General features: G+C 42.2%; 1 long non-coding RNA gene across 1 annotated transcript; it reads left to right on the top strand.

The window, feature by feature from the left end:
* Positions 1 to 11,265: 11,265 nt before the first annotated feature.
* Positions 11,266 to 24,040, top strand: LOC141258039 (uncharacterized). The gene is made up of 3 exons (XR_012318172.1): positions 11,266 to 11,412; positions 20,220 to 20,343; positions 22,015 to 24,040. It is a non-coding gene; the product is annotated as an uncharacterized lncRNA (long non-coding RNA).
* Positions 24,041 to 25,652: the final 1,612 nt, after the last annotated feature.

Genomic DNA, 25,652 nt, shown 5'->3' with positions numbered 1-25,652 from the left:
ACATTTCTTCGATATCACTTGCGTTTATTTGTGAAAAAATCGGAAATTTGGCAAAAATTTTGAAAATTTCACAATTTTCAAAATGTTAATTTTTATGCCCTTAAATCAGAGAGATACAAAATACTTAATAAATAACATTTCCCACATGTCTACTTTACATCAGCACAATTTTCGAACCAAAATTTTTTTTATTAAGGAGCTATAAGGGTTAAAAGTTGATCAGTGATTTCTCATTTTTCCAACAAAATTTACAAAACCATTTTTTTAGGGACCACATCACATTTGAAGTGACTTTGAGGGGCCTTTATGACAAAAAATACCAAAAAGTGACACCATTCTAAAAACTTCATCCCTCAAGGTGCTCAAAATCACATTCAAGAAGTTTATTAACCCTTCAGGTGCTTCACAGGAATTTTTGGAATGTGGAAGAAAAAAATTAACATTTAACTTTTTTCACAAAAATATTACTTTAGACCCAATTTTTTTATTTTTGCAGGGGTAACAGGAAAAAATGGACCCCAAAATTTGTTGTGCAATTTCCCCTGAGCACGCACATACCCTATATGTGGGGAAAAAACACTGTTTGGGCGCACGGCGGGGTTCAGAAGGGAAGGAGCACCATTTGACTTTTGAATGTAAAATTTGCTTGAATAAATAGTGGACGCCATGTTGGATTTGGAGAGCCCCTGATGTGCCTTAACAGTGGAAACCCCCCATAAGTGAACCCATTTTGGAAACTAGACCCCTCAGGGAACTTATCAAGATGTGTGGGGAGCACCTTGAACCCCAAGGTGCTTCACAGAAGTTTATAACATTGAGCCGTAAAAATAAAATTTTCACATTTTTCCCACAAAAATGTTTTCAACCCCCAATTTTGCATTTTCATAAGGAAAACAGGAGAAATTGCACCATACCATTTGTTGTACCATTTCTCCTGAGTAAGCCAATACCCAATATGTGGGAGAAAACCACTGTTTGGGCGCACGGCAGGGTTTGGAAGGGAAGGAGCGCCATTTGACTTTTTGATTGTAAAATTTGCTTGAATAATTAGCGGACACCATGTTGCATTTTGGGAGCCCATGATGTGCCTAAACAGTAGAAACCCCCCCACATGTGATCCCATTTTGGAAACTAGACCCATCAGGGAACTTATCTAGATGTGTGGTGAGCATCTTGAACCCCCAGGTGCTTCACAGAAGTTTATAACATTGAGCCGTAAAAATACAATTTTCACATTTTTCCCACAAAAATGTTTTTCAGCCCCCAATTTTGCATTTTCATAAGGGTAACAGGAGAAATTGCAGCATACCATTTGTTGTGCAATTTCTCCTGAGTAAGCAGATACCCCATATGTGGGGGAAAAGCACTGTTTAGGAGCACGGCAGGGTTCGGAAGGGAAGGAGCGCCATTTGACTTTTTGAATGTAAAATTTGCTTGAATAATTAGCGGACGCCATGTTGCGTTTGGAGAACCCCTGATGTGCCTAAACAATGGAAACCCCCCCACAAGTAACACCATTTTGGAAACTAGACCCATCAAGGAACTTATCTAGATGTGTCGTGAGCACCTTGAACCCCCAGGTGCTTCACAGAAGTTTATAACATTGAGCCGTAAAAATAAAATTTTCACATTTTTCCCACAAAAATGTTTTTCAGCCCCCAATTTTGCATTTTCATAAGGGTAATAGGAGAAATTGCACCATACAATTTGTTGTGCCATTTCTCCTGAGTAAGCAGATACCCCATATGTGGGGAAAAAACACTGTTTCGATGCACGGCAGGGTTCGGAAGGGAAGGAGCACCATTTGACTTTGTGAATGTAAAATTTGCTTGAATAATTAGCTGACGCCATGTTGTGTTTGGAGAGCCCCTGATGTGCCTAAATAGTGGAAACCACCCACAAGTGACCCCAATTTGGAAACTAGACCCCTCAAGGATTTTACCAAGGGGTATAGTGAACATTTTGAACCCAGAGGTACGACACAGAATTTGATAACATTAGGTCATCATATTGAATAAGTTGTCGTTAGTCTTGCGCGCAAGTGCTCGCTACTTGAGTTTGCATCGTGTACTCGGGTATGCACCATGTATCGCGGGTGCTCAAGTGACATGCTCGAGTCCCCACCCAGCATGTTTTATCGTTCTTAGACACCCAAAAAAAACATGCGGGGATCGCTCGGGACTGGCAGGCAATCCCAGCGAGTTTTTTTTGGGTGCGAAGCATATGGGGCGGAGACTTGAGCATGTCACTCGAGCACCCAGGATATTCAGTGCATACCCGAGCACCCGATGCAAACTCAGGTAGCGAGCACTTGCGCTCAACACTAGTCGCCATACTGTCATCATTTTTTTTTCTTTACTTTAGAAAAAATCCCAACTGTAGCGCAACCCCAACCCTAGCACAACACCAACCCTAGCACAACCCTAACTCTAGCACAACCCTAACTCTAGCACAACCCTAACCCTAGCACAACCCTAACCCTAGCACAACCCTAACGCTAACCCTAGCACAACCCTAACCCTAGCACAACCCTAGCACAACCCTAACCCAAACCTTATTTTTTACGCCGTTTCTCATGCGGTATAAGTGATTAGACGACTTTATTCTTTGGGTCGGTGCGATTACAGTGATACCAGGTTCATAGCAGGTTTTCATTATTGACAGCTGTCACACACTAAAAGACTTCTTTTTTTTTTTTTGCAAAGACTAGTTTTTGCATCGCCATATTTTGAGAGCTATAATTTTTCCAGAATTCGGCCAACAGTCATGTGACAGCTTGTATTTTGCGGGACAAGTTGACGTTTTTATTGGTACCATTTTCAGGCACATGACATTTTTTGATCCCTTTCTATTCCGGTTTTTGGGAGGCAGAATAAACAAAACCAACAATTCAGGAATTGTTTTTTTTTTGTTTTTTTTTATGCTGTTCTGCGTGTTATAAAATTGATAAGGTAGCTTTATTCTTCAGGTCAGTACGTTTACACCGGTACCACATTTATATCGTTTTTCTATGTTTTGGCGCTTTTACACAATAAAAGCTATTTTATAGAAAAAAGAATATTTTTTGCATAGCTTTACTCTGAGAGCTGTAACTTTTTTACTTTTCGGCTGAAGGAGCTGTATGGCAGCTTGTTTTTTGCGGGACAAGATGACATTTTCAGCGGTACCATTTTTATTTATATTTGTCTTTTTGATCGGGTTTTATTCCATTTTTTGTTTGGCGGTATGATGATAAAGCATCAATTTTTGATTCGTTTTTTTTTTTTACCGTGTTCACTAAAGGGGTTAACTAGTGGGACAGTTTTATAGGTCAGGTCGTTCTGGACGCGGTGATATCAAATATGTGTACTTTTATTGTTTGTTTTTTTTCACAATAATATTTATTGATGGGTACATTATATTTTTATTTTTTGAGGATTAATTTTTTGATTTTTTTTTTTTAATATTTTTACAATTTTTTTTTTCATTTTCTATCACTTATTTTTATTTTTATACTTTGTCCTACTATGGGACTTTCACTTTTTTTTACTCTGATCACCTGTATAGCATAGGGATGGAGCACCATCCCTGTGCTATACAGGATGTCAGCGCTGCAGAGACAGAAGATACTTTGATCGTGCACTGCACATGATCAAAGTATCTTCCGACTGACTGGTGACCTGGATGTTGTCATGACGACATCCGGGTCACCATGACAACCACGGGATCCGGCCTCAAACAGCGCGGGACGCCGGGTAAGAGGTGAGTACCGGCGCTTACCTTCGAAATGCTGCAATCGACTTTGATCGCAGCATTCCGGGGGTTGATGTGCCGGGAGTGGTGCGGACCGCTCCCAGCACATAGTACCGGGTGTCAGCTGTGACAATCAGCTGACACCTAACGGTGATCGCACCCGCACAGCCTGTATGCCAGGGCGTATTAAAGCCCAGGGCGCAGGTATGTATTAGTACGCCCTGGGCTTTAAAGTGGTTAAAGTCAGAAATCTGCAGCAAAACTGATCTCTGGCAGGAAATCAGCTGCGTCAAAAATACAGGTTTGCTGCATTTTTTGCTGTGTTTTTGGTGCGTTTTTTCACTGTCCTTCTGTCTCTATTTATGCATGTACATAATTTTTTGTAAAAAAAAAAGAACCCCATTCAACTTTTCCAGAAAAAGCACTGAGAAAAATTACCATAATTTATTGGTGCATTTTTTCAGCATTTTTTTTCGCCACCCCTTACTTCCTATGGGTGAAAAAATGCTGAAAGAAGTGACGTACTCTATTTTCCAAAAACCCTACCAAGGCACAAAATACGCAGCAAAAAAAAAAACAAGATGTGTGAACAGAGAATTCTGGTTTCTCATAGACTTAACCCCTTACTTACCGGGGACGTATTAGTACGCATATTTGCGTACTGCCCGTTCAGTGAGGGCTGCTGCGCTGAGCCCTCACTGAACGGAGCACATGTCAGCTGATTCTTACAGCTGACATGTGCCCGCAACAGCCGCGGGTGGAATCGCGATCCACCCGCGGCTGTTAACATGTTAAATGCCGCTGTCAATCTCCGACAGCAGCATTTAACGCGCGCTTCCGGGTAGCGCGTCATAAGCCCCGCCCACCGGCGACCCCGTCACGTGATCGCGGGTCGCCGATGGGCGTGCATGACAACCCAGGGTCTGCAGCAGACGCCTGTGGTTGTCATGATCCGGTCGCTATGAGCGCCACCTAGTGGTCAGCGCTCATAGCACAGGACCATTTCTGCTGCATGCAGGGGACCTGCTCGTCCCCTGTATGTAGCAGAGGCGATCGGATAGTTGCTGCTTCTAGTCTCCTATGGAGACTATAGAAGCATGCAAAAAGTAAAAAAAAAAAGTTTTTAAAAAAATAAAAAAATATAAAAGTTTAAATCACCCCCCTTTCGCCCCATTCAAAATAAAATATATATATAAAAAAAAAACCACATACACATATTTGGTATCGCCGCGTTCAGAATCGCCCGATCTATCAATATAAAAAAAGAATTAATCCGATCGGTAAACGACGTAACGAGAAAAAAATTCTAAACGCCAGAATTACGTTTTTTGGTCGCCGCAAAATTGCAATAAAATGCAATAACGGGCGATCAAAACATCGGATCTACCCCAAATGTTATCAATAAAAACGTCAGCCCGGCACGCAAAAAATAAGCCATCAACCAGCCCCAGATCACGAAAAATGGAGACGCTACGGGTCTTAGAAAATGGCGCTATTTTTTTCTTTTTTTTTTTACCAAATTTTGGAATTTTTTTTCACCACTTAAATATAAAAGAACCTATACATGTTTGGTGTCTATGAACTCGTAATGACCTGTAGAATGAGAAGGGCAGGTCAGTTTTAGCATTCAGTGAACGTGGTAAAAAAAATAAATAAAAAACAACTGTGGTATTGCACTTTTTTTGCAATTTTACCGCACTTGGAATTTTTTTCCCGTTTTCCCGTACAGGATATGATAAAACTAGTAATGGCGTTGAAAAGTACAACTCGTCCCGCAAAAAATAAGCCCTCACATGACCATATTGACCAAAAAATAAAAACGCTATGGCTCTGGGAACAAGGGGAGCAAAAACGAAAATGCAAAAACGAAAAATGCTCCGGGGCTTAAGGGGTTAATATGCAGAAAAAGACGCTGAAAAACCCAACGTGTGTGAACATAGCCTTATACAGGTGTAAAAGTAACACGTTTCTGGGCAGTTAGGTATATAACTGGCAGTTATATGACAAATGGGTCGGTCCAATCCAGAAACGCGTTGTTTTTACACCTGGATAAAGACTCATCACCACTCCTGGACTCCGGGATTTCTTCATGCCCAAAGCACAGCTGTTATATCCAGTACTTCTATGAAATACATGTGCATAACAGGCTGGCATCCTACCTCTGCAGGACTGACTGCAGAAGTTGGCACAACACATCACAAAAACGTGAAAATGATCATTTTAAAATTTATGCTTAGAATTAGTAAAACATTATTTCCCTGTGAGCGCTGTCCTTTTTCCAAAGTATCCCCACAACAGGAATGTCGGCACAAGCTAAAGCTGGCCATTTGGTAATATTCACTTTCTAACCCATTAAGATGCACATACAACTAAGTAAGCAAATATGTTATTTATGAGGAGGGGGATAATAAGGTGCTTGGCAAATCTGACTTTCCTTATATTGGTAGATGAAGGAATGATGGTCTGGTTTGGCTCTTTGGGTTCTCTTACTCATGCACTCCTTAGTAAACAGATTTCCTGGTCAGTTTCCTAGTTTGCCATCCACTAAAACTAGCCATGTTACTTACCATCCATCAGCATCAGCAGAATTTACCATTATTTTTAAATACATGAACGATCTTTTCTGAAAACAGAACACACTAGACACTCGGCAGTTTTCTGAAACCTGGTACAATCCTCGAGTCCTTCACCAAGCCGCACCAGAACTCTTCTGTGATGCCAGACACACATATAATGCTAATCTAAAATGAAATGTTTAATATTATATGGTATGTGGTGAGAACACAGAAGGAAACTTCCTTTTACTGCTTTCTTAGAAAAATAAATCTAAAGTACAGTTACAAGGTTTAGGCTACCAAAATGCTACTTTTTAACCCTCAGACCAGTGATATCACTGATGATCCTTCTGGAACAAATGGTAAAACAGTTCCCATCAGTAAACCTGAAAAATACATTACATCACTCTCCAGGTAGGTTCACACGAGCGTATAATAAGTAATTCAGAGTTTCATCCAGAAAAGTGGGACAATTTTTTTTCTCACTTGTGATTAGAAATGAGCGAACCCAAACTGTAAAGTTCGGGGTTCGTACTGGACACCGAGAAAGAGAAGAGAGAGGGGAAGTGAGGGAGAGAGGGAGAGTGAGAAAGAGGGAGAGAGAGAGAGGGAAAAAGGAAGACAGAGAGAGGGAAAGGGAAGGAGAGAGGAAAAGAGGCAGAGAGAGAGAGGGGAAGAGAGAGGGGAAAGAGGGAGAGAGAGGGAAAGGGGAAGAGAGAGAGAAAGAGAGGGAGAGAGAGGGAGAGAGAGAGGGGAAAGGGGGAGAGAGAGAGGGGGAAAGAGGGAGAGATAGAGAGGGGGAAAGCGGGAGAGAGAAAAGGGGAGAGAGAGAGGTGGAAAGAGGAAGAGAGAGGGGAAAGAGGGAGACATAGTGGGAAATAGAGAGAGAAGGAAAGAGGGAAAGAGGGAGAGAAAGAGAGAGGGAAAGAGGTGAGAAAGGGAGGAAATGGGGAGAGAAAGAGGGAAAAAGGGAAAGAGAGAAAAAGGGAGAGAGGTGGAAAGAGGGATAGAGAGAGAAAGAGGGAGAGAGGAAAAGAGTGAGAGAGGGGGAGAGAGAGAAAGAGGGAGAGAAAGAGAGAGGGAAAGAGGTGAGAGAGGGGGGAAATGGGGAGAGAGAGGGAAAGAGGGAGAGAAAGAGGAAGAGAGAGAAAAAGGGAGAGAGGGGGAAAGAGGGATAGAGAGAAAGAGGGAGAGAGAGGGAAAGAGTGAGAGAGGGGGAGAGAGAGGGAAAGAGGGAGAGAGGGAAAGAGGGAGAGAGAGGGGGAAAAGGTAGAGAGAGAGGGAAAGTGAAAGAGAGAGAGAAAGAGAGAGGGTTAAGAGAGAGAGGGAAAGGGGGAGAGAGAGGGGAAAGAGGGAGAGAGAGGAGAGAGGGGAAAGGGGGAGAGAGTGAGGGAAAGGGGAGAGAGAGGGAAAGGGATAGAAAGAGAGGGTGAGAGGGGAAAAGAGGGAGAGAGAGTGAAAGGGAGAGAGAGAGGGGGAGAGATTTTTTCCAGCTCCAAAGTTCGGGTCCCCATTGATTTCTATGGGGTTCAGGTTCAGGTACAGCTCTGGTACCCAGACCGAAATTTGAATTAAAGTTAGGTCGAACCCGACGATCCAGAACTTCCAGGAGTCTGCTCATCCCTACTTGTCATCCATGTGCAGTCCCTATATACTCCGTTTTTTTTACTTAGCACTTATTAATCATTTACAAGACCATTTATAGTTTCCTATGTTACAGAACTGCAATGTATCCGTAAATATCGGATGCTATATTGTATCTCTATAAGACATCCAATTTTATTTTTTGTGCACCCATAGACTTGAATGAATGAGTCTCATCTGATTTACAGAAGAAACTAGTTCATGCTGCAATTTTTTATCACACACAGCTTCAGTCTGCACGACCCCATTTAATAACATTGGTGCTGTCTGTTTTTTTCATGAACAGCACTGGGACCGAAAATAAGGTCATGTGAGTGAGCCCTTTTGGACACTTTTTTACTTTTGTATTTTTGTCAAGACCTTGAATTACACCTTTACTTCAAAATACCAATAATTTTGGTGAAAGGATTTTTTGGATATGCTGTCAATATGAGATTGCTTTGCTGGGGCTTCCAACAGTCACAATAATGAAGATTATACAAAAACTATCGCACCTCCTGATTGTTTTTTTGGTGCACGGGTAAGGTACCAAACCAGAATCAAGTCTATCAAAAAACCCGGCACTCAAAGAGATAAGTGAAGTTATGGAGTTTTTAATAAGGTGAGTACAATATTATAAACAGACGTTTCGGTCCCTCAGGACCTTCATCAGTGTACTACAAAATAAAAATAACAGACAAGAAGAAATTAAATACAGACAGTGGTCCAATTACAGTAGTAAATACACAAGATCAAAAATTATATAAATAAGTGCAGTTCGTCCGAGCTGCAAATCTACCTTCCTGGGAGATGACAAAGGAGGAGGGAGGGATTTGGGAGGAATTTGGTTGGATGTCCCGTGAGAGAGGAAAAAAGGAAGGGAAAAAAAGGAAAGAGTAACATACCAGAGTGGAGGTCATGTAGGTGGACAAATTCCACTACGGTGACTGTAAGGGAGAAGTGGCTAAATTAGTTGTGACCTATGTATATAACTGGGGTGAAGAACAAATGAACTAGAGCAAACCTGAAATAGAAGCTGGAATCAAGAAGCTGTAATATCCAAAAGATATGGAAAATCTTGTAATGGAGACTGAAAGAAGAGAAAGAGGGCTGAAGTGAGAGAGGCACATTCAATAACTCCCTCGTTAAAGGAAATATGTAGTGGGTAGCGTGTACCTGTAGTCTCCTGTCCTGTGGAAAGTCCTCTAGAGACGCGGAGTCCACCGCTTGTCAGTAGGAGATGTAGTGTCCCCGGTGTGTCCACCCGAATTTATATAAGATAGGGGGAGTGATGGCTGTAGGACGCCGCAGGAGCGCGCGAATGAGTGAGGACCCGAAACCGGAAGTGACGCAGAGTGCGCGTCATAGGGTACATAGTCAGGTGCCGGTCACGTGAGCGGAAGTGCCACTGTTTGCGTTCCAGCAGGGGGATATGCGTTCCACTGCGTGTTGTTGGAGAGGAGCAGGCTATTGGAGGAAAGGGAGCCAAAAACGGGAACATCCAAGGGGAGCAGGAGAGGAGGCAGAGGTCTAGGTGGGATGCTGGGAATAAAGGAAAACACAATTAGCAAGATATGCAATAACATAGAAAAGTAGTCAATGTACACACCACATATTTGTCTGTCTGGATATAATCATAAATAGTGGGGACAATACTTGTATCAATTCCTAATTATTTCTATTATGCATCCAAATGTGTTGTGTTGTATAGCCGTGGTTCACCTGTTATATGAAGGAAAGCAAATCATAATCTCGATTAAGACCTTTGGGGGTTAAAGATTGTAATTCGTGAATCCAAAATGATTCCCTACGTTTGAGCATCCGAATTCGGTCGCCGCCTCTGCGTGGTATAGGTACATGGTCTATGACCTGGAACTTTAGTTGTGAATCAGTGTGGCCAGCGGATGAGAAATGTTGTGGCAATGGTAGTAACAAATTTTTACAGCGGATGGTGGACTTATGTTTAGATATGCGATCTTTTACTGGTTGAGTGGTTTCTCCAATGTAGATAAGGCCACATGGGCATTTGATAAGGTAAATTACAAAAGAAGAATTGCATGTGAAGTAGTCCCTAATGTGGTATTGTTTGCCTGATTGTGGATGGTAGAAGGTACTACCTCTGGTGACATTGTTGCATTGGAAACAATGGGGACAAGGGAAAGTACCAGTTTTTGGGTTTGAGAGGAATCTTTGTCTCAATCTGGGGGTGTTGGTAGGAAGGTCAGCTCGAATGAGGTGGTCCTTGATGTTAGGAGCCCTTTTGAAACATGGGAGGAAAGGGTTCTTAAATTCAGGGACAGAAGGATACGCTGTATGTAGGATTTTCCAATGCTGGTGAATTTTTTTATGAAGGATACGTACTGCTGGATGATAAGTGTGGACAAAAGGTAGACGATCAGAGATGGTTTGACGGTTTTGGGTGTCAGAATCGAGAGGTTTTTGTAAAATGGCAGGGGGGTATCCCCGTTCCACAAACTTGTGTTGCATTTCCCTGAGTCGGGTATCCCTGGTGGTGGTATCACTAACTATGCGTCTAACCCTATGGAACTGGGATTTGGGTATGGATGAAATAGTGGATTTAGGATGTAGACTGTCAAAGCGGAGACTACAGTGCCCCCTGCCTTCTACTGAACACCTGGTAACTAGCTAACCTTATCTTATACTTATAGCCTATTCTTTCCCTATATTATCTTGTTACAGTGTACTAACACACACTTTCAATATTTCACCATAATGTACATATTACGCATTACACATGTATCTGTTTTATCAGGAAGTGATGCAGAGCGTTCGGCACAGTGCTTAGTCTTCTGTAAAGATATAAGAATTTATTAATGCTAATTTCATTTAAAAAAAAACAATTTCTTGTACTTTTCCATTTTCTGATTAACCCCTTAGGGATGTTGTTTTTTCCTCGTCTTTTTCCAAGAGCTTTGGGGTACATACGATGCTTGGATAGATTTTTATTGAATTTTACATGGAAATTACTGTGACCAAAAAATGCCAATTCGGTGCTGGCTTTGCAATACAGTCAGCACTCGCGTTAAATGAAGCTGCTCTTGAATGGCCCCATACAGTTAAAGTACATGTGCTATACAACAGCTATCATTACTGGGTTGAAACACCAGTTCTACTAAAAACTTCTAATGCACTGTGTTATTTGAATAGCCAAGCACATGGCGCAGTTTTAATTCCTACTTGAGGCTATGCGTATTTGAAGCAGAAATTTTCTCTGAGTTTCTGCTTCTCCTTGGCAGGAAAAACACATGCATTTTTTACATGCATTTTTGCACAGAAATGTTTGAAGGTTAGGAGCTAATAAAGATAGTTGAAAAAAAAAAACATTTTCTGATGTCGTTTCCTTGCCCAACCTCTCTTTTCCATTCTGCTTTTTGCAAGTCAAACAATGCCACATGAAGATCAGCCCCTGTGTGTCCGCAGACCATATATAAAGCTGCAATGGATTAGTATGCTAAATATCCTGCATCTCCACAGCCAGCAGGTAAGATAAATGTAGGTACAATTAATTTTATGTTTTTGTTTGTACAGGGGCAGTCTGACAAGGGGCACTTCAATGTACTATATCAAGATAAAGGCGGTAAGTTATTACCATATGGGGAAAAAAGCATATTGTTATCAGTGTGTACCTAATGTAATTTTTTTTCAGATTTCCGGAGAAATGATTCAATTTTGTGTGCACTTAACCTTACATTGACCACTGATCTCAATGACTATGACAGGCTCTGTGAATAAAGGTCCATTTATATCAGGAGTGGGGAATCTTTCTTCTGCCAATGGTCATTTGGATACTTATACCATCATTCAGGCGCTGTACAAAAATTATCAACTTCAAAATGATCCTGCTATATTTGATCAAACAATTAACTCACCAATAATATGATGGCTGGAGCTGTTCTCTTTGGTGAGACGTGTGATGTTAGCTGACGATGTTGCTACTCACAACTGCTTTCACAGGTTTGTGTCAGTCAGGAGTGCAGTTGACTATTTGTGATAATTGTTGTAATGAACTGATCGCAGCAGTAAGTTGTTCTGAACACAGATGTAGATTACACTGCAGGTCTCCTCACAGTGGGAAATTCATCACTTCTCATGTTACATTTACAGAACTAAAGCTGTGGGGGGTCCGCTGTATACATCACATAAGTGGCACTGAGACTGCTGTATACATCATATAGGAGACACTAAGACTGCTGTATACATCATATAGGAGAAACTGAAACTGCTGTGTACATAACATAAGAGACAGTGGGGCTGGAGTATTCACATCTCATAGGAGACACTGAGACTGCTGTACTCATCAAATAGGAAACACTAGGGCTGATGTATATACATTACATAGGAGACACAGGGACTGCTATAAATACAACAAATGGGAAACATGGTGTATATACAGTACAGACCAAAAGTTTGGACACACCTTCTCATTTAAAGATTTTTCTGTATTTTCATGACTATGAAAATTGTACATTCACACTGAAGGCATCAAAACTATGAATTAACACATGTGGAATTATATACCGTACTTAACAAAATAGTGTGAAACAACTGAAAATATGTCTTATATTCTAGGTTCTTCAAAGTAGCCACCTTTTGCTTTGATGACTGCTTTGCACACTCTTGGCATTCTCTTGATGAGCTTCAAGAGGTAGTCACCGGAAATGGTCTTCCAACAATCTTGAAGGAGTTCCCAGAGATGCTTAGCACTTGTTGGTCCTTTTGCCTTCACTCTGCGGTCCAGCTCACCCCAAACCATCTCGATTGGGTTCAGGTCTGGTGATTGTGGAGGCCAGGTCATCTGGCTTAGCACCCCATCACTCTCCTTCTTGGTCAAATAGCCCTTACACAGCCTGGAGGTGTGTTTGGGGTCACTGTCCTGTTGAAAACTAAATGATGGTCCAACTAAACGCAAACCGGATGGAATAGCATGCAGCTGCAAGATGCTGTGGTAGCCATGCTGGTTCAGTATGCCTTCAATTTTGAATAAATCCCAAACAGTGTCACCAGCAAAGCACCCCCACACCATCACACCTCCTCCTCCATGCTTCACGGTGGGAACCAGGCATGTAGAGTCCATCCGTTCACCTTTTCTGTGTCGCACAAAGGCACGGTGGTTGGAACCAAAGATCTCAAATTTGGACTCATCAGACCAAAGCACAGATTTCCACTGGTCTAATGTCCATTCCTTGTATCCTTTAGCCCAAACAAGTGTCTTCTGCTTGTTGCCTGTCCTTAGCAGTGGTTTCCTAGCAGCTATTTTACCATGAAGGCCTGCTGCACAAAGTCTCCTCTTAACAGTTGTTGTAGAGATGTGTCTGCTGCTAGAACTCTGTGTGGCATTGACCTGGTCTCTAATCTGAGTTGCTGTTAACCTGCGATTTCTGAGGCTGGTGACTCGGATAAACTTATCCTCAGAAGCAGAGGTGACTCTTGGTCTTCCTTTCCTGGGGCGGTCCTCATGTGAGCCAGTTTCTTTGTAGCGCTTGATGGTTTTTGCAACTGCACTTGGGGACATTTTCAAAGTTTTCCCAATTTTTCGCACTGACTGACCTTAATTTCTTAAAGTAATGATGGCCACTCATTTTTCTTTACTTAGCTGCTTTTTTCTTGCCATAATACAAATTCTAACAGTCTATTCAGTAGGACTATCAGCTGTGTATCCACCAGACTTCTGCACAACACAACTGATGGTCCCAACCCCATTTATAAGGCAAGAAATCCCACTTGTTAAACCTGACAGGGCACACCTGTGAAGTGAAAACCATTTCCGGTGACTACCTCTTGAAGCTCATCAAGAGAATGCCAAGAGTGTGCAAAGCAGTCATCAAAGCAAAAGGTGGCTACTTTGAAGAACCTAGAATATAAGACATATTTTCAGTTGTTTCACACTTTTTTGTTAAGTATATAATTCCACATGTGTTAATTCATAGTTTTGATGCCTTCAGTGTGAATGTACAATTTTCATAGTCATGAAAATACAGAAAAATATTTAAATGAGCAGGTGTGTCCAAACTTTTGGTCTGTACTGTACATCACATAAGAAACACTAAAACTGGTGTATATACATAATATAGGAGACACCAGGACTGCTGTATATACATCACATAAGAGACACTAGGGCTGGTATATATACATCACATAAGAGACACTAGGGCTGGTATATATACATCACATAGGAGACACTGGGACTGGTATATATACATCACACTGAAAACATAGGGGCTGGTGTATACATTACATAGGAGATAATAGGACAGGTGTATACATTAAATTGGAAACAGTGGAGCTAGTGTATATAGTTACATATAAGACACTGGGGCTGGTGTATATACAGCTCTGGCAAAAATTAAGAGACTACTGAGCAGTTTTCCATGGGAAAGCATGGAAATACTGGTGGAAAGCATGCCAAGACGCATGAAAGCTGTGATTAAAAATCATGGTTAGTCCACCAAATATTGATTTCTGAACTGTTCCTGAGTTAAAACATGAGTAATTTGAGGTGTGAAAGCACTGTGTTTCTTTTTAAGTATTTTGACGTTTTAGCATTTGCTGCAAATAAATACAAAATTTTTAGCTTTGAATTTCGGAGACATGTTGTCAGTAGTTTATAGACTAAAACAACAATGTACATTTTACTCAAAAATATACCTATAAAGAGAAAAATCAGAGAAACTGAAAATTTTGCAGTGGTCTCTTAATTTTTGCTGTACATGACATAGGAGACACTGGGGATGATGCATATACATCACAAAGGAGACACTACAACAGAGCATGCTAAAGCTGTCCTCAAAGAACATCCTGACCCTGACACTGGCCAGCTTCAGGATAAAATCCATCATTGCGTGTGCCCTCTCACACTGTAGGGAGGAATTAAACGGGCAGCGGTCGAAGCACTGCCGTCCCTGGGGCTGGAGCTTCCTCACCTCTGGTTTATATGGACCGACCAGTATCACAATACAATCACCAATCGGTAAGTTACCAATTGGCGGCTGTTTAGTTGCCTGTTTACACAGGCAGACCAAAGCAAACAATGCACATTGAGTGATCTATACTAGATTGCTCAGAGCACATACTCATAGTTCTCGGCAGTGCGAGTCCTATTTACACAGGATGATGGACCGCAGAGAACGATTATCTATTGTGCTGTTCAAAAGATCATTTCACCCACTGAACGAGCGTTTTGCTTCTACATCAGGTGATCGGCAGCGTGTCTACATGGGCTACAGCAAACTGTTGGATGATCTTTTAATGTCATTAGGCTTTTGTTTCTCAATTAACACACACCTTTGTTTTGATTCAACATGTCTTTTTATTTCCATGGAAGAAAAGATAAGATAACAAACAAGATATAGATAGATCTGACATAGATCCACTGTCTCACTACCTTGTTTCTTCCAATGGTCTACTTTGAGGAACCATCTACCAAGTTAATATGGAAAGTATTGGGATCAATTGTTCTTTATACAGACAACCAGTCAGCCACACATTATTTTATATTCAGCTATATTATTGTTAAAAAGAATCTGTCACCAGATTTTTGCTAAGTTCTCTGAGACCTGCATGATGAACGTGTGTCACCCTGGCCTGGATGCCACAAATGTATAATAAAGCTGTGTCTGAGAGCAAGGGGGAGGTTCTCTGGTCAGGGGAACATTAGCATGCAGCACCTCCTGTCCCAGGCCAGTAGGGGGAGCAGGCTGCCCCTATAAAAGCTGGAACTGGGGGCAGGGTTAGAGAGTTCTGGACGACCTGTCTCTGGAGTGAGAGGTGTCCCAGAGAAGGGAGAGCCAGTTCAGCTGAGGCTGAGGAGGATGAGTGGCAGTAGAGGAGCCACAAGCCAGGGACGGAAGGCGAAGGAAGCCTGTCCTGGCTGAGAGAGAAACTGGACTACCGGACTTTGGTGTCCGAGGCTGTTAGGATTCCAAGTCATGCAGCAAATAACCAGTCCACAGGAGATTGTATGTTCCTTGGCCTAAGAAGCCCGGAGGTTCCGCCACAGCAGAAGGGACCAGCAGAGCTGCACCAGGCCAAGAGTAGAAAGGGACCCAAGTTACAAGCCATACGGGTGAGAAGACACGGTGAGCTGAGGAACGTGGGCTGTTACACCACAAGGAGGGAAATAGCCAGAAAGAGCGCAGAAAGCACGGTAGGCCTTCACCCTCACCCTGACCAGGGCCAGCTTCCCACTTGTTCTCAGACATCCAGGCCCCCTCCTAGCCGGGACTGTTTTTGGGTCGTCTCACCTGTTCTAATAAAGACCCTGAACTGTTTAAGAGGCCTCCGTTTCCTGGCTACTGCAGTCGGAATCATCCCCTCCATCGTCCATCTATATACTGCCCTGGGGCCATACCCCTCCCGTGGGGAGTTGTACTATTCAGTGCTGCACATTTACATCTGCCCCAGCGGTCTGCACTGCAGCGGCGGTTAACCCTGACCGCAATCCACGGGTGGCGTAGTCGGACATTTAAAACCCTACAAATAGACTGCCACAACATTTGGTCTGACCACCCTGAGCCACGGACCGGGTTGCCACTACTACCCCCGTTATTGCCCTGTTGCCCGGCTCCGAGTGCCCCACAGCCCAGGGGGCGAGTCAAATGGACAGAGACCCTGATTCCAATGATGTATCACATACTGACCTGTTTATTGCAGTTTTGATAAAAATAACTTTTTTGTTGTTGTTTTCTCTGCTGCAGATCTACCAGTTTTCTGAATGATGAACTCTGTATAACCCCGCCCACACCACTGATTGACAGCTTTCTGTGCACTCTGTGCATAGGCAGAAATTTTCTATTCAGTGGGGGAGGTGTTATACAGAGTTCATGAATATGGAGGACTACATAGCAGGAGACACGTATACCTCTAGTGATAATCTTCTGCTGATAAAGTACTGAATTAATTGAAACAACACGCAGCCCAGTAAGTGATGCATCCAGGCTTTCTGCCCCTACATAATGCTGCTCTCAGATTAGATAGCAAAAACCTGGTGACTGATTCCCTTTAAGGTCATAGCTGAACTAGAATGGATGCAGAGGGGAGCGATCAAGGGTATTAACGAAATGGGCAAGCTGCAGTACCAAGACAGGTTATCAAATATGAGGGTATTCAGTTTAGTAAAAATGACAACTATCCTTTCCACTTATCTGACTGCCCATTCTTTTGCCCATCACTTCCACACTAAAGGGAAACTAATGCAAGAGCAGATCTTATAGTTTGCTGAGGGATCATTCACATCACAATGTGCATCAGTTATTGCACTGGAGCCTTCAAGGAGCCGGAATGAAAAATATTTTTTTTTGCTCCAGCTCCATGTTTTTACGTAGAAACTGGTAAAAAAAAAACCTTGATGACAACTGATGCTTTTTTTCACATCAGTTATAGTAAGTTGTGGCACAAGAAAACTGATCCTGAGACAAAGAATAAATAAAAACCTAGCCTTAGGAGTGATATCATTAAATATATGAATATTTGTCTGCAACAAAAGAAGGGGGCATTCTCTGTGTAGAGGAATGAAGGTTTAATTATTGTCATAGACAAAGGTCCTGATTCATTCATCATTGCCATTGCGCCTGTTTTTTGTCTAGTTTTGTGTATTTTGCTCTTTTTTTCTGTTTGCACCTAATTCATTGTTCTATTTGAGTCTTGTTTTAAGTCTATTTTCTATGTGCTCGCCTGTTTTTTTCCATTTTGTGGGCGTAGTTTAGTGATTCCAGATGTTTTCACCTGATTCATCAACTGCAACTTTTTTTAAAAAGTCGCAACATTTGGTGCAATTTTTGCAGATAAAGTAGTTCAAGATAGACAAAAGCCCATTTTTTAATTCATGAATTTCGAGTGCCATATTCATGAATTTGGCACCAAAAAGGCAACTAATAACCACAAGACAAAGAAGGAAAGTGACTTTAAAAAAGAAGTAAATGATAAATTGGGTCTTTACTGATAGAGCAGTGAGACTATGAGTCTGTCTGCCAAATGATGTTGTGATTTTTGATTCATTGAACAAATTCAAGAAGTTCTAGATGCCTTTCTCGTAAAATACAATATCACAGGTTTTGGATTCTAGATTTCTGGAAATGGGACGTCGATCAAAGGAATTATAATATTTGGAGGCAGAAAGTATTTTGTTCCCTTGAAAATGGGCAATTGACTATCATCGTGTAGGAGTTTTTGCCATCCTATGGGTCAACACTTTAGGACTATAAATTGGATTTGATGGACCTGCGTCTGTTTTCAAGCGTATTAACTATGTAACTATATTGACTATGGAAAACATTCTGATGTCTAATACCAGCCATTACATATGTATCTTATCATGATGAAATATACTTCCATGTCTCATGGGTTTCATGGTTGTTGGCTGCTCATATAGTCACTGCTTATAGGGTTATATTTATCATCTGTTTGATATATAAGGACACTTTTTGCTGTAGTGCCAGATATTGCTTTACTATACTTTATCATATTTCAGATCCCATGTACCCAAGCTCTATCTCCATGTTTTTTGCTTTGCGCTCATTCTGTTAAACCTCAATTGACTTAATTATGGAAAATATTCCTGGCATGTCTATTGTCTATGCCATGTGGCATGTTCCTTTTTTAATGTCTTTCGTATGTATTGATCTAATAAAATTTCATTTTATTTTTACATTTTTGAAGATATATTGACTCTTCCTTGGTCCTTGATAGGTAATCTATACATTTTTAGACTTCTTTTGTTACAATGGTATATATGTTCCCAAAACCCCCTTTCTCTATGAAATACCATTGCCATCAGTCATAGTTATAAAAATCAGAGAACACAGAGATTATATCAGCAATTTAGTGCATTATATCTTTATATAAAACCATAAACCCTTGCAAACAATGTACAGTTTTAGACATTTTGTAATATATCAATACGTTACAAATGAAAGAGAGAAATAATAACATGAAGGTCAGATCTATAGACTCCATCTACACAGACAACCCGAATAATTCTCAAGAAAACGAAAAAAATCTATATATTGTGTTATTAACCAAAACCACCCAGCACAACCCTAAAATAATAGTTTATGAATAACAGCCATCATCACAACTCAGTATGTGTGATTGAAGTCAATTCCATGCTGTGCCGTGGTAGAGAGGGAATGTGCGGTATGTGACGAGGATTTGATCTCTAATACGGTTACCACTAAGGAGCAGTCTACATAGTAATTGGAACATTTTATACGTTGCTATCTTATACTGTACAGCATCGCCTTAGGGCATTTAGTAATAATACCTCATGTTGGTTATAGTAGTGTTTTGCTTAGATATGAGATTATCACAATTTGTATTATAACATCACATAAGTGAAGAATTGGTGCCTATGTTTAAGGATTAAGAATGTTTTAAAGGAATATTAATAAGATGGGGCATCCCAATGAGGACTCAGTCTGCAGTTTGTACAGATTTTAGAAGATTGTGCAGATATCTCAGATCTTGTGTCCCGTTGTAGGTCTTCACATTGAGCCTTTGTCCATATTGTGAGCTTCCCGTAGTCTTGGATTTCACTCTGTATTTTCGTGCCTGTAATTATTTGCTTCTCCTCATTGACACAAGAGTATGGCAGATTATGTTGTTGCTTCAGGAATAGAAGATAATGAAAAATGTAATCCAAGAATGTGTTAAAAGTAAATCCAAAGTGGTGCTTTACACATTTGAGACGTGAAGTATGGATATAATGGCTTCCCTCTGTAGACTGATATATCCATATATCTCTGCTTAAAGCAAAATTCCACAATCCCACCATTCTAAACTAGTATTTTCCTCCACCATGGACAATGGTGTGGTGAATTTTCTGAGAGCAAAGAAAGCATTTCAATAGCTGGGTCTTAATTATGTAACTTGCTAGAGAAAGCCAACGTCCTATGTGGCCTACAGAAATATGCTCCAAATATGAAATGGTCCCATGAATAATTGTCGACGGTACTGACCTTTGCCAAATGCGAATTGTGCTTCTTTCCATACAATGACCAACCTCTTATGTGGTGGAATGACGATTGAAAACATATTTTAAGGTATGCTTTCTTCTTCAAAATCAAACTTCTCAACCTGTTGTTCTTCTTTCCACTTTTTCTTCTCAACCTTCCCTTCCATAAATTCTTCATAAGGATCCTTCTTCTGGGTTTCCTTCTTGGAGCGCATGTAACCAAAGAAAACTGTCAAGGCCAGAAAAGAATAAAAGAGCATAACGAATAGTATAAAAAAGTAGGACTTGTCGTCAGGTTCCTCAGAGGTGACATTCTCGGCTTTCTCTTGTGTCTTTTCCAGAATCTGAAGAACACATTTAGTTACAATAGAAGCTATGTGGCTGGCGTTCATGTTGCTGTTTGCTCCAGGCTTGAGTAGATAACAAAATCAAATGAAAAGGGATCCTGGAGAGCTGCCTCTTTTGGTAAGGTATTTGGTTTAGTAGCTGTCATTGTATACAGATAAGCAATAAGCAGTCCATAGGCCCCTCGCTATCTCAGACCACTTAGTCAGAACTGTGATTAAAGGACAAAATATTTCATGAAAATCTAAAGCCTGAGAAGGTTTCTCCATTGTTAGGGTTATATTCTTCTGAATATTCTAAAGTCCTTTAGACTAGAATGCCTATATAGCTTGTGCAAAGCTGCTAAGAAACCCCTAAAATACACAGCACATACAGATCATTTTTCAGACTTTTTCATGATAGAGATATCTGTTCCCTACTACCACATACACACACATACAACAGTGAACCACTGAGCAAGAGGCCCTTGGTTTTTCATGAAATTATCTAGAGCAATGACATCTTCCCTTGTCCCAACTCAATAGTGCCAATTCATTAAGGTGCTTACTCCAAAAATCTGGAGTAAACACCTAAATAAGTTGCAATATTTTTGTACAACTTAGCAGTTGTGCAAAAATATTGTGACTTTTGGCATTTATACAGAAGTTCAGGCCATCTACACCAATATGGACATAGCATAGGAGGAACATGGGCAGGATGTGGCATAATCATGCCCACCCGTCATAAGTTGAATACTTGCATAACGTACACCAGAGATGTTCGTAGACCCCCAGCATTCTCGCGGCGTGCACACTGAGCCTTAGATGCGCCTGATTCACTAAGCAGAGAACAGCGCTTAGTATATTAGGTCAGTGTAGTTCAGCCAGTGCTTCATTAAGAGTGGCGTGCGCTACACCAGTCTCAAAGGGGTTGCCCGGTCTAAAATGACAGGTCTGCAGGGGATGTGACGTGGACCAGATGGGCGACGATGAGTAGCGGAAGGGCTGGAGAAGTGAGCGGTAAGGTGAGTATAAGGATTTTTTTAATTTAGTACATCTTACGTTTATTAAGTCCTGGGATCTGAAAACACCCCACAAATACTGATGTAAAATACTAACCAAATGCTGGATGTGTGAATGTTGCCTTAATTTGCAAAAACTATCTTCTTTGCAAATCGAATTTCCTGGGAAAAATAAAGAGGCAAAATTTTGCCTGATGGGCTTATTCCTACCTTTAATTAATATATCTTTAGATCATAATGGTACTGTTGACAATGCATTAGAGAATGAACATCAAAAACACTAGTGTGTATAATTATACCGGCATATTAGAGTTTCTTGAAATTTTCTGCATCTACACAGGAATCATCTATTGCAGAATTTACCCAGTGGAAAAGCGGCAGTGACATACTGTATGCAGTGGCAAAATCCACACCAAATCCTGCAGATTTACATCCGATCTCACTCTTTGCAGCATAGCTTGACAGGCTGAGGATGACAAATCCGTAGCTTTAGTCAAATACATATCCACAATTTTCTGCAGCACATGTATTACTTACTGTATTACAAAGAGGATTTTCTGCCAGGAAAATGTGAGTGGAAAATCTGCTGCGTCGTTGAGCAGTTTGAGTGTGAACCTACTGTTAGGAAAACAAAACTAAAAATTATTTCATACATTGTGTAAAGCAATGAATCAAAAATTGCCTGCATTTTAACTTTTTTTTTTTTTCATAGACTATAATCTTTTGTCTTATAGCTAAATATCTTAATACGAAAAGCACAAAGTTGACTAAATAAATGATATTTACTTTAGGAATCTAGCTGAAGATAAGGAAGAAAGGAAGAGTGTCAGCAACAAGTGGGAATTGTCTTGCACCTTCCTAAACAATGAGCCGGGGTCAAGTTGTGTGATGTCGTGACCACTGCATGATCACAGCAGAGTTCAGGAGAATGCTGAACTCTACTCATAGCCATTGGAAGACCTGAAACTTTATCCCTTTCCTGGATAGAGAGCGATGCGAAAGTCTGACCAAACGAGAGAAACAGCTGCTTCTAGCTCTGATTCCAAGACTGGACGAAACACTTTGATGTGGAAGGCACCTCAGCCAATCAGTACTTTCCCTACATATCAGTCCTATTGCTTTAAATGTGACCTTTGAACTGCTCGTATGATGACTCTTTCATATGTGCTGTATCCATATCACTGAGCTGTCCTTTTCTATTACACTTCCCCAGCAAAAACAAAGATGAAAACGCAAAGGTGAAACGTTATACAGGAGGACAAGACGGACGTATAGAAGGGCCCTGCTAAGGCTTATAAAACAAATACAGCAGTCTTAACCTTTTCACTTCTCAGTGGCGCCTACAAAATACTACAAATCAACAGTAACCACCTCCAGTGACCTGCTCATGAATGAGTAATCCATGCAGCCATTAGGAGGGATGTGTAGTTATAGGAACAAATATGGAGATAATTGCAGACTATATAAACTTTATTCTAGTTAATTTCCTGGCAGCTAGAGTCATCAGGATACAGTTTAAGAGCTTAAGAAAAAGTGCAATAAACTGATACAGTAAATACAGCACAGACTAAAAAGTATGCTCCACTTTCTCCATTTACCCCACAATCATCTGATTCAATTATTTATGTAGGTGATCATTTATTTTCACTGGACAGCCCCTTTAACTGCAAAGTTATAATGAGATGCTAAGTAAACTGCAACTAGGCAACTCCACCATGATTTCTACCTTGATTTGACAATAGACCAGGGGAGCATAGCTTCTAGTTGTGGCTTGCGTAGTGCTTATCAGAAACAGTTGATCGCAAACCCGTGCAATCAGCTGCTGTGCTGCTCAGTAACCAATCAGCGCTTTCCTTCACTGCAGAGAAGAGTGCTCATTGGTTATTACAGGCTATGAGTGGCAGAGACTCTGGGACAGGAGTTTGCATTAACCAATGAGTGCTCTCCCTGGTAGTAACGCAAAGTGTTGATTGGTTACTGAGGGGCTTATTTCATACAATCACATCTGCAGGGAAGGAATGCTCGGCTGCTGCTATATGATGTCCTGTTTATCATATTGGACACAGTGAAAGTTGTTCTTCGCCGCAGTCTACAGAAGGGGGCGGAGCTTAATGGCCATTATTGGAGGGGCTTGGAGATCCTATGAAGATGTAAGTGCCCTACCTACAAGAGAAGTCAGGAAACTATTACACCAGGACCAAGGGCCCATTCACACTAGCGAACTCAGTTGTTAAATGGCTGCCAACCTGCTACACGCAAGCCATTCGGCTTTCATTTATTGGCCTGTTTAAAAAGGCCGACTGATTGTTTTGTGTGCATGGGACATCATACTGTTGTCAGCAAATCACCTGGTTACACAGGACGATGTGCTGCCGAGATCAGTGATTTTTAGGTAAGTTTAAAACGGTTGTGCAGTCTCAGAAGAAAAGTCGGCAGGCACTCTATGTGACTACAGACTGTCCAATCGTGACAGTGTATAATGCATATGACGCGCCCCCTGGGCCATATTCTTTAGGGGGAATATCCGGAGCCGGATCAGATGGGAGTTGTAGTCTTCCGAGTGGCTGTGACCCGGTCCGTGCCCAGGGTGTCAAACTCAGTTGTATGTGGCAGTCCTACAGATGTTAATAAGTTCTTAATGTCGACTTCGCTACCCGTTGTATTGCGGTCACTATGGCCGCCGCTGCAGCAGGGTCCGCTGAGGCTGATGGTGTAGGTGCAGCTTTTGATGGTATAACCCCCAACGGGTGGGGTATAGCCTCAGGGGGTCAGGTGCAGAGGATGGGGGTTGTGGTGGTGCAGCATAGATGGTAATGAAGACAGAGTCGGGTTGTGCAGTTTAGGGTATTTACTCACTGCTGATGTTCCGGTCACTCCAGCTTCAAGTGACCTCCCGAGCCGTGCTGCATCCACCAGGTCCTGGATCCAGCCAACCCCCTGATGCCGACTCTTCACCCGTGGATTGGATTTGGGGTCTCAGAGTCCTCTCTTCTGTTTCCCCCTCTGGGTCTCTCTTGCTTTCTCCTCTCTCTCTCTCTGGGGCTGCTCTGCTCCTCTTCCTCTGCTCTGCTCTGACAAAAGGCTGACAGACTGACCCTGTTCTCTGATGGTGCCCACCTTATATACACCCTCTATGTGTGAGCTCAGGTGACCAGCACCCAATGAGCTCCTATCTTTACCCAGGCTGCTCCCCCTATCTGCCCCTACACTACTTGGGATGTACCACCCCCCTCCCACTCCAGCCAGGAACAGACTCGGTCGTACCTGCACATTTCTAAGTGGGAGTACCGTCGGTCTGCTCCTCGGAAATGGGATGTATGTAGTGCATGCAGCCTACCGAGCTCAGTTCCACACTCCATCCTTAACCGGGAGTGGAATATCACACCTCTGGGTTGAGGTGCAATACCCCTGTAGCAGCCGAATCCTCAGGGTGCTACATTCCCCCCTGGTAAATCACAGCACGTCCTCGGGCTGTAAGACATAACACCAAAAACATACAAATTTTTGTATAAACATATAAAACATATAAAACATTATATATATATATATCACTATAAACATTCTCGTCGCCTCTGGCTCCTCCTCCGGTCACTGTGCAACGTGTGACCGGGTAAAGTGCGACAGTCTTTCTGGAAAACTGGTTTTCCTGGAAAACCGGTAGGGGGCGCTTTAGGACGCGCAACTATATACAAGGATATGGCCGCTCCCAGTCCTCGGCCAGGTATTAGGGAGGAATGACCGCTCTCAGTCCTCGGTCAGTGGGAATTAAGGGAAATACGGGTAAACAGTTCACACATGCTGGTCCCAACGGGGACTATATTAGCAACAGCAACAGTTTCAGTTTCAGTTTACGGTTTCAGTTTACTGTGCCCCGACGGGCAACTATATACAGCTTCTGCTTCGCTGTCCTTAGCGACGGCGTCCTCCTGCTCTTGCTTTATGGTTACCTTTGGCTTCAGACCCGTCCGGGTCCTCTTGCTCTTCCTCCTCACACCGCAGCTCTTCCTCCGTCAGGCGATGCACATGGAGGGCGTAGGGACCTTTGGCACACTTGTGCCGGGTGAAGGTGACCTCGTCCCCGATGTAAAGGTCACGACCTCTGTGTCCCTCCAGTAGGTGGGACTCAACGTCTCTCCTGGTTACGAAGACGTCGCCTAGGGTGTGGTGGTCTCGGATGAAGCCCCACCCATGCTGCAGGTTAAACTTTATCACAGTCCCGGTGGTGCGGGGACTATGCGCTGCACGGGGGTCTCTCCTGGCCCGGCTCTTCTGCTCCGCGCTCCTTATTTGAGCTTGCTGTTCCCGGACCCGCCTCTCTCTCCGCTCCCTCTCGAAGACCTCGAGCTGTTGGCGGCAGCACTCAGCACGCTCCGCTGCAGCTGCCCGAGTCTCCTGAGTGAACCCCATGAGATCTTCTCCGGTGGGGTCC

This window comes from Phyllobates terribilis, unplaced genomic scaffold (genome assembly GCF_046119375.1).
Source record: "Phyllobates terribilis strain yellow unplaced genomic scaffold, ASM4611937v1 Scaffold_3__8_contigs__length_932513732, whole genome shotgun sequence".
Classification (NCBI taxonomy): Eukaryota; Metazoa; Chordata; class Amphibia; order Anura; family Dendrobatidae; genus Phyllobates; species Phyllobates terribilis.
Note: the sequence above shows the minus strand (reverse complement) of the source record. Positions and strands in the feature narration are given on the sequence as shown.